The sequence below is a fragment of the Solanum pennellii genome, chromosome 3 (assembly GCF_001406875.1).
Source record: "Solanum pennellii chromosome 3, SPENNV200".
NCBI classification, from domain to species: Eukaryota; Viridiplantae; Streptophyta; class Magnoliopsida; order Solanales; family Solanaceae; genus Solanum; species Solanum pennellii.
In genome coordinates this window covers 57434765-57449580 of record NC_028639.1, presented here as the reverse complement: position 1 = coordinate 57449580, position 14816 = coordinate 57434765, and the positions used below count along the sequence as shown (strand labels likewise).

Below are 14816 nucleotides of genomic sequence, written 5' to 3'. Positions count from 1 at the left end.
AGATATATATATATATATATATATATATATCATTAATTAATGTTGCACACGTGAAAACCAAGTTCAGTTCACTAGTTCTTGTATAATCATGCAGATCACTAGCAAAGTTGATTAAATTTTTGTTGTCTTTCATTAAACGGCTTTACAGTTGACAACTATTATTTACTATTTGTCTTAGACCTGTAGCTTTAACCTGCACTTCTTCCTCATTTTTAACCTCCTCAACATTCTCAAACTCAAATTCCTCTTCTATCTCTTCGTTATGAATTGAAGAGTTCTCATTCACCGGTACAGATTCGTTTGGCACCTCATTAACAACAGGCGCCACTATCCCACAACATGTTCCTGTAGCTCTTCCTCTACCTCTACATCGACCATGACCTCTCACTGCGAGTTCCTCAGGTGGAGCATTAGCACGAGCTGTCGGCCAAACATTGTTATACCTAGTATTAACCATCTGCGAATAGAAGAGTGAAAGAAGTTAGATACAAATTTTAATAACCAGATATAAATTGGAATCAAGTCGTATCACGAAGGAGACAAGAGAAAATGAAGATTTCCTAAAGTCTTATAGTCTCTCGAAGAAAAGTGAAGGCGTCCCCATACCTTTCCACTAGACTCTATTAGACTCATTTTGGTACATCGATGTCAACTACCAACTTTGTCACGACCCAGATCGTCGTGATTGACACCCACACTAACTATTCGGTGGGAGAACCTTTACTACCATCCAACTAAAGCAAGAAATAAAAAACGAAGGGATTTAAGTTACGGAAGCAAGTCAAATAACTAAAGGCAAGGTTCCATTACTAAGAAATGGTCTAACAACTACTTAACAATGCGAAAGATAAACCTAAAATCTGAAAGTTAATGTACCAAAACTAGAAATGAGAACCAAATCTAACAAGAATTTCTCGTGAACTATCTAACTAACTCAAAACAAGGTTTAGGTCCGAAAATGGTGGACATTGACTAAAAAGAATTCTATGGCATCCCGAACGATGTGGCTCACCCTTGAACTCGAAGAGATCATTGAATTCCTAAGCGAGGTCTGTCAACAGTCGCGTGAAGATGCCCTGTAATCAACAAAAATAAGAGCATGTGCAGAATCAATACACAACTACCGTGTAATGGTAGAATCACGCGATATCCCACTAGTGTAAAATAAACAAGCAATTACAACATTATGACACGTGTATAAATATCAAAATATCAAATACTGGTTATATCATGTAGTTGGTCCTCTCACGGAACCCCAAGTCAAACTTTTTTGCATCCCAAAACGTGGCAATCCGATCCAATAGTTTTATGCCGAAACATGGCAATCGATCTCAATTAGCATGCCAAAATGTGGCAATCTGATCCAAGTTAGTGTGTCTGAACGTGACAGTCGATCCCAATCACATATCACAATAACACATCAAGATCACCCATTCAAGTCATGATTTCGTGGTATCGATATATATATATCTCGTTTCAACACCTATAATCAATATTGCAACATGCATACATATACAAGTATCACAACGAAGCAAAGCAAGTGTATATCGCACAATAATAGAATCACCACCATCAACTACCTCGAAACAAGCTTTAAAGCTTAGACAACTTGATCCTTCCCTTTTCAAATTCATCCGCTTGTTCGCGGTCTATAAACAACAATTTATATACAAGAATCAATAAAGAAACACTAAATTCCAGAATACTAACAAATTATTGACATTTTTCGAACCTATGACCCCAACTAGTCAGTTTGGGGTTAATTCCACCATAAGATTCTTCAAGAATTCCTTCCCCATCAATATTGACTCATTCTAAAATGTTATACGGATCAAAAAGGAATTCTAGAGTGAAAAGCTTACCTCTAGCTTCAAGAATGGTAGAAAATGAGTTGGAATAGCCCAAGGTCGTCATTTAACTCAAAACATCGAAAATAAAAAATAAGGTTGTCTAAGGATTTTATTTACGAATTAAAAACCCGTCATCCCGCTACAGAGGCACCCATTCCGCTGTAGCAGCATCAATCCCGTTGTAGTGTCACTTTTTGAACCAGTGAGCTCCGTCTTGAAAAATCCCAAAAATCCTATAAATCAATCTCCATCTCGTCCGCTACAGCGGCGCCCATTACGCATTAGCGGTGTAGATGCAGTGGCAATAATCTCGCTACAACGGCACGAAGCAAGGCAGTGAGCTCCTAAGGGAATTCCACTCCTTCCTTTTTACAGCACCCTCTTAACCCACTACGCTCAAAAAATTCCCTTAACGCCAAAATCAATTTCCGATGGTCTACTTATTCAAATTAAATTCCGTAAGGTTATACGAATTCTGTAACGAATTACCTATCCATTCATGTAATCAAATCAACATTTGATCCACCCTTTTGTTACCAGATTTCCCTACACCTTGATGCCTCCAATTTCCTCCAAATCTTGAAAAGATCGGGAAAATTCGAGTATTACGAAAAAGTTTTTTTGGCTCCGATTTTTCCCCATTGACATTTCTATAACGACGAAATCCGGTTGTTACACCTAATTTTCCTATCATATTGATATGCAAATTGTGAATCATGTTTAGTTGTTACGTATTGATACAAATCAACAAACTGTTATTTTGTTTATAAATCCCTTTTTTTTCTTTTTTTTTTCAAAAATAGTTTGATTAAACGTAGATAATTGTAAATTAGCCTAAGTCTAAATCATATTTCTCATGGGATTGTCCTAACGTAAAACTTAGATTCTTTATTCGACAACGACCATTTATACTTCTTTTGTGAGGTGTAATTTGGGAGTATCACTACTCATGTAAAACTATTTATCTGCACTTGATATTTGAAGTATGATTTTATAATGTATGTGCGCTTTTCATGTTCAACCTTTTCATCTATTGTTATTCCATTTAGTTTAATCATGCAAACTTTGATCTCGTGTAACTTGTATTGCAATTGATGTCCTACTGTTTATGGATTTTTTGGTTTTGAGAGCAATAGTATAATGACTTAGATGATTGTATAATTAACTACACATGGGAGTTAAAATTTATTCGTCCTCTTGGTTTTGGCTTATCAAGGCTTAACTAGGTCTCATTTATTTTTAAATGTTGGAGGTTTATCAATCATAGTTGCTCACCAAACCTTTGTGCTTAAAATGTCATGTATGGCCATGGTGATAAAAGAGTACCTCAAGTAATATTTTTTGCTTCCAAAAGTATTTCTCCATTAAATGAGAATACTTATCACTACAACCATTGAATCGTCCATGTTCATGATCAAATGGCAATTTGAAGAGAGAGAAGGGTAGATGTGGCTCTCATAAGTGCAGCGGAGAAGGTAGTAAATTACTACATGATGTACCGTGAGTTTACAATAATTTTGATGCATTATACTTGAAGTTTGTGTGCATCTTAGGCATTTTTGTTATTATATATGATGATATTTGGCCTGATTTTTCAGGAAATCGGTTAGAAGCAGTTGAAGTTGAATGTAGTTGAACTAGCAAAAAATTTTGACAACCATAAGCTAACTTATGATCCGTAAATGGGAATCGTGGGTCAATTTTTCAAGAAAGTATGACCAAAGTGTGGAACCGAAGATGCAAATGATGGATCTTAGTCTGACTGAAGGATCGTGGATGTTGATCATCGATTAAATTAGAGAAGAAGAGTTCCAATACTTGAACAACAGAGAGACATGACGGATCATGCATAGACCTAAGGATCATGACCTACAGAACTAGGTGATAACCATTGATTAAAGATTAAGAATTTTGGCCAATTAATGAAATACAGAGTAGACTCACGGACCGTTGGCTGTTCCACAGTCTGGCGTGTGCTGTTGTCGATTGAAACTACTCGGACTGGATTTTCCTATTTTTTATTTTTCTACTTGGTTTATGATTTAGTTTCTATAAATATAAGATGTATTTTTTGTTTTTGGGTTTTTAGAATTTTTGGGATATTTTGTTTCTACTTTGACGATTATTTAGGAAAGATTTTCGACAATTAATTCACAAAGTTTGGTTTATGATATTTGCGTTTGATTTTCAATTCAAGATTACGATATCCACTTATTATAATTGTAAGTTCATGATTTATCTTATTAAACCTAACATTAATTGTGAATTCTCAAGCATGAGTAGCTAAATCCAAAACTAGGGTTGTGGGTACCACGAATAATTAAAAATGTATGACTAAGAGTTAAGTAATTCTAAAATAATATTGATGCCTGTATTGTTAATCTTTTCATTTAGAATGCTTTCTAGCAATGCGCAACGTTAGAACTCGCTTCATTCCTACTTTCCATATCAAGGTGGTAACAAATGAGAAATATATAAAACAACAAAGATTTAGAAGTGTATAACCGCTATCTAGTAGCCTGACCCTAATAGTGCAAAGGTGAATGTCAGGTTAAGGGTAAGGGTTAGTAAAGCATACACTCGTAGATGAACGAAGTTGCATGGTGAAAATCCCTACTTCGAGGACCAATCATTTTGGTATACCTAACATATCAACCTTGCATGTTAACACTAGGATAGAGTTACTATTATTAGGAATACTACGTTAAGAGTTTGTGGGGAACACATATTCCCTAGTTTTCATCTCATATCGATATCTCAAACTTTGAATCTTGTTTAGTTGCTACTTATTGATACAAACCAACAAGCTGTTATTTTGTTCACAAATCCCCATTTTTTCTCTTTTTAGAAAATAGTTTGATTGAACGTAGATAATTGTAAGTTATCCCAAGTCTAAATCATATTCCCCGTGGGATCGATCCTAACCTAAAAGTTAGGTTCTTTATTTGAAAATGACCGCGTGTACTTCTTTTGGCAAATGTAATTTGGACGTATCACTACTCATGTAAATAGCACTTGATATTTGAAGTATGATTTTATAATTTATGTGCATTTCTCATGTTCAACCTTTTGATCCATTGTTATTCCATGTGGTTTAATTGTGCAAACTTTGATCTCGCATAACTTGTATTGCGATTAATTTCCTACCTTTTATGGCTTTTTTGGTCTTGAGAGAAATAGTAGAATGACTATGATTATCGTATAATTAACCACATGTGGGAGTTAAAATTTATTCGTCCTCTTGGTTTTGGCTTATCAAGGCTTAACTAGGTCTCATTTATTTTTATCAAGGTTAGACGAATTCGAATTTGAGATGGATATTAAGATTTAGGTATTTGAGTTTGAATATACATCTAAATTTAATATGTTTTAAAAAACTTACATTCAAAATAATTAACATCATTTATATGGTTGTTGGTGGAGGAGATGGCTAGTGATGAAGGTTGTGGGTGCCGATTGGGAATAATGTTGGCTAATGGTGGTGGTGTGAATAGTAATTAGCTTTGAGGATGATTGATAGTAATGGTTCATGGTGGTAGTTGGTACTGACATCAAATAGTTGTGATAGATAAAAGTGATAGCAAATAGTGGTGGTGACTAATGACAATGATTGGCGATATATAATGACAATTGATGGTAGTGATTGGTGGTTGTTGTAGTACTGATCATTGATTGTAATGGTACCTTGTGGTGGTGACAACTTGTTGTAGTACTGATCATTGATTGTAATGGTACCTTGTGGTGGTGACAACTTGTTGTAGTGATGTGACAAATGATGGTGGTTTTTGATAGTGGTAGTTCATATTGTTGGGGGAGTACAACGGTAGTTGCGAATTGTGGGTGATCATGGTAGCGGTAAATGGATGGAATCAATGAATTATTATCTTTATAGAAATCTTTGACTAGACATTTAATGATGTTCCAACTCTGTTAGAAATCTTAATCATCCAAATATATTCATAGCCATTAAGGGCTCATTTGTTTTTTTGATAAGATAAAGAAGTTTGAAAGTGAATGCATATTTGAGCATTTTATTTAGATATATGAATCTGAATACACATGAATATTAAGATGAGAAAAGACATAAATTGACACCTAAAGTTGTCTTAAATTAACAAAAAGACACCTCAACTTTGTCGTCGTCCTATCACCCCCACAAAAATATTAAATATCTTTGTAAATATATCATTTTGACCCTTTTTCTCCCTATGTTTGTTTGCAGATGACAAGTGTGAATGAGAAACTTCCCTTTCAAACCGAATTTAAAAGCATTACATGTCAATTCTTTCTCTATAATTTAATTACTTACTCTTTAAATGCACCATCTTTCCCAATTGTTACTAAGAAACCATTAAAGATTTTAAAAAATAAATTATCTCCTCTGTTGAACGAAATCAACCCAAAAAGGTAAGAACATTCTAAGTTCTTGTTTTCTTTAAAACTTGAGAAATCAAGTTTTCTTTTGTGATTAGGTTTTAAGAGAAACTATTTTTATAATGTCAAATACAATCTTGAATCATATTTGTAACGATTCGAATAATCCGAAGTTGCGTATGAAAATGTGAGGTAAACATAAAGACTTACTTTCAATGCAAAATGAAGCAAACTAAGCAAATAATCTTCAATTTCCTCCGTAATTTGAGAAGGAAAATATGAAGAGAAAAAAGTGAGAAATGGAAAAATAAAGAAAAAGAAAAACTTATCAATTGTATTGATAGATGAAACATTTTGGGTCGAGTTAAACCAGTCTTTTAGTTGTATTTAAATTAAATTAATTGATTAAAGAAGGGGGGATGCATCACACACATATTCAAATTATAGCGTTTATAAGAAAATGGATCAAAATGGTATATTTACTACGATATTTCATATTTTCATGGGTAATAGGACACAAACATTGGTTTAGCACATGGATGTTGGTTTCTATCATTATTCATTGTAAATACATGTTAGGATATGATCTAATCAATCTTCATTGTTGTTGTTATGGTTCCCAATATATTAATGATTTTAGACGCCCTGAGAATTAAAAATAGATCAAGGGAAGACATGGTCGAGATTATGTCCCTCCCTTCCTGCTATAGCGGCAAAAACACCGCTACAATGGCTTCCTCTATAGCAAAATAAAAATCCCGCCATAATAGGATCACCATAGTTGGCCAGCCTCACAATGGTGGCCCCGACGAGGTGAGCCCAGAAATTGAATTTTTTTTGCAAGGTTCCGTCATTTCTCAATCCTCATTATCAACGTTTATTCTTGAAATTCCATCATTGTCTAAAATTACACCTCAAGACTAGCCCTAACAATGCATAAGTAAGAATCTTGCACCACCTTAACATAAAATCAATCATGTAACACTTTAGAAATACTGTTCATCATATCACATTCTCACTTTCATATACAAAAATAGCCATTTCCCCCTATAGTTCTCAACCAATACCGACTGCCCTTAAATCAGAGTTTTCCTATACAAATTATTTCTAAACTAACAAAATAACCCTTTTATGGCCTTTTTTCGAATTACAATTTCATAGTCATATAATAGAGTACACTTCACAATTTCGCACAAGACCGGATTTAGGCACATCCAAGGTGTGTCATGTGACACGGCTTCTTCAAAAAAATTTACCGAATACACCTATATAAAAAAAATTAAGGCTAAAACAATATATAGGACACTCCTCGTAAATAATGTGGCTAGCCCAAGTAGCAGACACACCACATTCTATAGGTGATGTTGCGGGTTCAATTCACCAGGTGGTACATTTTCTTTTTCTCAATTTTTTATGAACATTTTCTGTTTGTTTTATTCACTTCTTTGTTTTAAATTCAAATAGATTTTTCGTTAAAAACCTACACACCCATTTAAAGTCATTCAAAATATAATAATTTTTTTCAGAATTAATGCCAAACTCAAAATCTCCTTTATTAATTAGAGTTATAGTTAAATAAAAATACTGTTCATTTTCTTTCATTTCTTGTTCATCAATCATTGTTATTGGACATCTCGAATCTCCATATCAGGTTAGTATTTTTTTTCTATTCAATTTTTTTATCATGTGCGTGAACTTTATTTTTATTTTTATTAATTCATTATAATAATTTTATTTTTTATATCTACTTGTTATAATAAAATAATTTAGAATTCATTAAATTGATCAAATTTATCTACAATCCTCTATTATTTGATCCTCAATTTCTAATTGTGCAGATCAAATCATATTTGTGTAAATTCTTAATGGAGAGGTATTATTCTAAAAATATTTACAAATGTTCAAAGTCAACTTTAATGACTCAAGCTTCCACTGACTTGGAAGAACAAGCTATTGAGCGGTGAAGTGAAGGAATTGATTTAAATTCATTGCCGATTTATTTTCTAATATGAAGATGTGAATGGTTTCATTTAAAATTTTATAATATTATCTAATTCAAAGAGGTCTCAAATTTTTGGAGTCCTAAAGTAAAACTTTCAATGATTTTCTTCTTGAGTCATTTCCTTTTAATGGTAACATCACTTAGAAAAATCCTACATATGCCACTACTTTCACATTTTTCAGGAATATCCTATACATAATCACAATCATCAAGTTTTGTCATTGAATAAATGGAAAGTACATAAAAATCCCCCAAACTTGGTCGGATAATTTACTTTAATACTTAACTACACGGGCGTTTAAATACCCCCTTAACATCTTTGAAGTGATTAAAACACTCCTAATGATGTGACAGAGTATGTGAGTGCACTCTCTTGAAAGTGCATGAAAACAGAGAAAAAAAGGTAATTTTTAAAGCCCTACACATGACCTTTTTTTATTGGCCTATATATAACAAATTATTTAAATAGTTTTTTTATATATATTAAATCTTTAAAATATGTAAATTTTCTTAATAAGAGGTAAATGAAATTAGTGGATCCCTTTTTTGATTTCTTTAATTTTTTTTCTTTTCATTTTGTTGTCTTCTTCAATACACATCTTTCTCCATTGAAACATCTCCTCGTCCATCTTCATCCCATCTCTATGCACGATTTTCATTTCATTAGTGTTTTACTAATTCGTAAAATTCAATAAAAATGTCAATTTATTAACGTCAATTTCACTCTACATTATTGGTGTCGATTTGGCAAATGTAAACTTTTTTAAATTTTGAGTGACCCATTTTGATTTCTAGATCCATTCGAATATTTCTCATAAAATTTATATTTTTTATTTGAGTTGTCAAGAAAATATTGGCTTTCAATAAAAATCCATTCTCCAAGTGGGTAAATTCGTTGGAAGGGTTCAAAGAAGATATTGTGAATATTATAGTGAATTTTCTTCTTTAAACTGACTTAAAATTTTTTTGAATAATGAATAAGAAGAAAACAAAGTACTGAAGGTTGGAAAAAAAGTGAACAACAAGGAAGAAGAAAGAGAGATGTGGGGGTCTACATTTATAAATTAATCAATTCATATAATTATTTTCAAAAGTTTTTTAAGAAAAAATAGTGAATAAGTAAAAAAGAAATAAAAATTATTGACTTGGTGCCTACATAATTATGATGTGGCGCTTACGTGACTATGATGTGGCAGGTGAGAGTGGTGTTATAGTCTCAGCGTGGGAAAAAATTCACCTCAAAAATGATAAAGGTGGTATTTAAACGCCCGTGTATTAAGTACTAAAGTAAGTTATCCAACCAAGTTCTGAGTTTTTTTTACAAATTTTCTCTTGAATAAAATTATGTTTATTACTTTTTAATTGTCATCATGGATGACCATTAACCGATCATCCATGCATTTACATAGTCTCTAGGGCTAGCTACCAATTAAAACCTTCTCGATGTCAACTTTTCTTGCTTGTGTCATTTTAGTCGTGACAACAAGCATCTACTTCACTTTGTTGAGATACCAATTGAAATCTAGTGATACTTATTGGACTTAACCCATACAAAAAATGACATATTGCTAGGGGTGTACAAAAACCAAACCGATCAATAAATTGAACCAAAAAATAATATTACTGGATTATTAAGTTAACAGACTTTTAATGGATTTATAATAAAATTATTGGGTTATCCATTCGATTGCGATTTTTAGTAATGGGTTATTCGGTAAATTGAAAACTCATTGAGATGATAGTAATTTACTACTTTGCCCTTCATAAATATTAAATAGTAACAGTTTAGTAGAACGAACACTATATTAGTACTCTACACTGTAGTCTACACACTTCACACTTCACAATACTTCTACTTCATATAAAAAATTCAAATATCCAGCTAATTCTATTAATTGGTCAATTCCCTCTCTTATGACCAATGCCAACACCCTAGCCCTTTGCCCTTAGATAATTTAGGGGATTGTCCGTGAAACTCTTTTCTATCTGATCTATTGACTTAATCCAACACATAATTCAACAACACGTACTTAAATAACTTGGACCAGCCAAAGATACCAAAAGTATCATCTACGGTGTTTGATTTTCAATTTCCGATCTACACAAGAATCATCCCGCATTTAACACATTAATTTGGTCATGGACAAACAAGTGATGAATACCAAATAAAGAATAAATTTGGTTCACTCATGGAACCCACATACAGAGAAAAGTCAATCAAAACTAATGAAATAGTTAATATGATGAACACATAACATAATTTGAAAAATAGTTCAACTATCACCTACCATATACGACTCTTTCTAGACAAAGTTTCAGCTCATAATCCTATAACCCAAAGGTCACCACCCATCGAATAACACATTATTGGATTCTAAATGTGTGAATAGGAAATTAAGGGTTGCGACTCTCCTAAAGGGTTGTGACTTTGCCGAAAGGTTGTGACCTTTATGAAAAGTTGTGTCTTTTCTAAAGGGTAGTGACCGTTTGAAAGGTTGTGCCTTTTAAAGGGTTGTGACCTTTCTAAAAGGTTGTCTTATTTCCAAAGACTTGAGACATTTACCCTTCGTTGGCTATAAATAAAGAGGTTTTCTCTCATTTTTTGGCATCAAATTCTTCCCTACTTATGCATACATTTCTTACAAAACAAAATTGATCGATCTTGTCTGTGTGTGGTTCATTATTGTTATTTTGAGTTCGTTGAAATTATTGAAGTTTGAGGTACCGCTACTTCTTTAATGGTTAATCTGTTTTATCTTGGGAGGAATTGATATGTAACCTCAGGTACTTGAGGGGATTAAATTTCTTAAGGACACAGTGAGTTTTGTGGACTCCGATAGTTCTTTTTGTTTTTATTTTCATCTTTTATTTCTTCTGGTTTGCTAATCTAAATATAGGAGATAACAAGCTTAAGAAATTTAATATTAATGGTATTTTCTATGGTAAGAAAATTACATCTATTTTTGTGTTCTTTTTGTTGGAAAGAAGAAAAAGAAAAAGATTATCATTTTATCATATGATAAAAGAGATTTGGAATGAATTAGTGTAGAATTCTCATAAAAGTATGGAGAAATCAAGGATGTATTGATGATCATAATGTTGAGTTACAAGCTCCTTATAGAGGAAATGAGTCTTATTCTAGTTATACTAGGATTTCTACTACAACACGAATAATTACATGAGTAGTATTGTATTATCAGTCACTACCTTATCCTACTCGACTCCTATAATATCAAGTAGCTTAGTTGTATATAACTTAGAATTTATTAATCTAATCCTAGTATGACTCTAACTCTAACTCGTCAGCCTGCTTCGATAACCTGTTTCTTTGACGTGTTCCATCAGTCGTCAAGCTTTCTTCAACACTTCCCCTCAAGATAGTGAGTGGATGAACTGTAACTCCTAGCTTGCTGCGAAAACCAGAGAAAAGCTATTTTGTTAAGGCTTTGGTATGAATATCAGCTAGCTAATCCTTAGACTTCACACATTGAGTAAGAAGTTGTCCTCTGGCAACTTTCTCACGAACAAAATGATAGTCCATTTCAACATGTTTCTAGCATGCATAACGGATTAACTGTCATGTACAAGGCACTCATATTATCACAATACAATGTAGGAACAGATCGAAGGAACACTCCAAGGTCATGAAGAAGATACAAAATACAAGTCATTTCTGTGGCAGTGGAGGCTAGTGCTCTATACTCAGCTTCAGCACTCGATCGGGCTACTATGGTCTGTTTCTTGGAGGTCCAAGAAATAGAATTTTCACCTAAATGGATACTATAGCCTATAGTTGATCTCCTAGTTGGTGTACAACCTCCCCTAGCAGCATCTGAGTAGCCATACACCTACATGGTGATTGTGAAATAATTCTGAGTCCAACATGTAGAGTAACTTTGATGTACCTCAGAATCCTTTTTACCCTTTGAGGATGTTCAATATTTGAGCTTTGCATAAACTGGCTTGCTAAATTCGCAGCATGAATGATATCAGGTCTTATGAGGGTTAAATATTGAAGGCTCTCTACTATCATTAAGTAAAATGATGTATCTACAAGACTTTGCACAGCTTCATGCAAACCATGTTTTTGAACCAAAGGAGTGGTTACAGCCTTTACCAAAGTCATCTCTATTTTGGCCAACAGCTCAGCAACATACTTGCTTTGATTTAAGTGAATTCCACCTTCAAAATACTTCACCTCGATTCCTAGGAAAAGTGTAAAGGGACAAGATCTTTCAAAGCAAACCCCTTTCCAAGTTGTAGAAACAACTCTGGGACATGAGATGGATTACTTCCTGTGACAATAATATCATCCACATATATCAAGAGAAATATTTTGTCTTTGTGAGTTTGAAAGGTAAATGAGAAAGGATCAGCCTTACTACAAATGAAACCAAGGTGTAAAAGATGCATGCTAAACTTATCAAACCAGGCTCTTGGGGCTTGTTTAAGACCATACAATGTCTTTTTAAGTAGACATACATGCTGATGATACTGGGATCAATAAAATAAGGAGGTTGACTCATGTACACCTCCTCTTGCAAGAAACCATGGAGAAAGATATTTTTGACATCTAGTTGTCTAACTTCCCACTTTGAACTGACATCAATGGATAGAACCACCCTAATAGTTGTAGCTTTAACCACAGGACTAAATGTTTCTACAAAATCTACCTCTTAAAGCTGCGAGAATCCCCTCGCCACAGGTCTGACCTTGTATTTATCTATTGTTCGATCAGCTTTTTAATTTTGTCTTGAACACCCATTTTGAGCCAACAAAGTTTATACCAGGAGATTTGGGCACAAAAATCCATGTCTTGTTCGTATGTAAAGCATCAATTTCTTCCTGCATTGCTGCAAGCCAATGAGGTGATTTTAATGTTTCCTTAGTAGTATTTGGTTCTCTCACAATTTTTTTGCTGCTGCGAGCAACAAGTGACAGTGTTGTTCCTTCGCCTTGTTTCTGGTGATCATATGATGCCCTTGGGGTGCAAGAAGTACCTCAACTGGTACATCAACGAATGTAGTTAATTGGAGATGAATTTGTACATCAACTAAAGTGGTTGTTTGATGATGATCATTGGCTAGACCTATAAGAGCAAACTGTTCCTCACTGTTGCTGGCAGTATGCAGCTGAAGTTTCAATACTATTGTATGGATCATAAACTTTAACGTGTTACTCAATATCTGATCTTGCGCCTGAGAGGTCAATAATACTCTCATCATCAATGGATGCATAAGGTGTAGCAACATTTTCACTATTAATGTATGGGCTAGCCGCATGTACTTCCCCTGAATCAAAATTATCATGTGCCTGCAGTTTAGAGAATTATTCAACAAAAGTATCAAGGTGAGGTGAGACATCAATGCTAGTCTGAGATTGCTTTGGAGACACATAGGGTAATGTGTTTTCATCAAACACAACATGTCTGGATATGTAAACCCTCTTTGTAGAGGGACGATAGCATTTATATCCTTTGTGTAAGTTGTTGTACCCTGTGAACACACGGGAATAGTTCTTTGGACTGAACTTATTGTTACCCTTTATATAAGAAAAACATCTACACCCAAACACTTTTAGGCTGTTGTAATCAAGTTGTTCACCATAGAACTTAACAAATGGAGTCCCCATCTTTAGGACTGATGAAGACAATCTTTTGATGAGGAATACTGCAGTGAGAAAAGTTTCAACCCATAGAAACAAAGGTAGGTTAGCATTATGTAGTAAAGCTAAGCCAGTCTCCACAATATGCATATGTTTTCTATTTACAACTCCATTTTGTTTAGGTGTTAGGACATGGAATATATCTCACAGTGCCATGATCTTCCAAATGCTTAATGAAGTCTATTTGGATAAACTCACCACCTCCATCACACTGAAAAATCTTAATCTCTTTCGAAAAATATTTTTCCATCATTTTCTGAAATTTCATAAAGACTTCAAAGAATTCAGACTTCTTTTTCAGTGGATAAATCCATGTATATCTTATGTGATCATAAGCAAAAACGACATGATATTTCATATGTTGGGAAGATTCTATAGGAGCAGGTCCTCATAAGTCACAATGAATTTCCAATAAAGGTTCTTTCTCAATTTTATTTCTCAAACCAAAAGGAAGTTTACAACTCTTCCATGTGACAACTAGAACAAACAGTAAGCATTTTATTCCAACTACTAACATTGATGCAACTATTACTACTAAAAACTTTTAAAGACTTTAGACTAGGGTGTCCTAATCTAGTATATCACATGTTGTCTGACGTGTTCCAATCGTGTGCAGCAGTCAAGGCATATAGATTGTTTATCTTCCAAAGCATAAAATCCATTCCTTTTAGATCCTTTGGCCAGCAGTGCCTTGTCCTTTACAAAAAAGTTAGTTTTATCAAATTCAAGAACTAAGAATAATTTTTTATTGATCTTACAAACTACAAGAACTTCCTTTAACTTTAGACATGTTCCAAATATGTTTCAACATATGTAATGTTTAAAACTTTGATCCATTCCCAACAACTATTTTGTTGGTCAATTGTAGTGTTTAAGATCATTTAGGATACCTAAGTAATGTGCCATATGGCTACTTGCTCCTGAGT

The 14816-nt window shown here is 33.6% G+C and overlaps 1 long non-coding RNA gene and 1 pseudogene across 1 annotated transcript; both read left to right on the top strand.

Moving 5' to 3' along the window:
- The window catches only part of LOC107013494, a 58154-nt pseudogene that overhangs the window by 13657 nt on the left and 29681 nt on the right, over positions 1-14816 (top strand).
- Positions 7738-14173, top strand: LOC114076423. The gene is made up of 4 exons (XR_003577342.1): positions 7738-7875; positions 8063-8097; positions 9423-9513; positions 11843-14173. It is a non-coding gene; the product is annotated as an uncharacterized LOC114076423 (long non-coding RNA).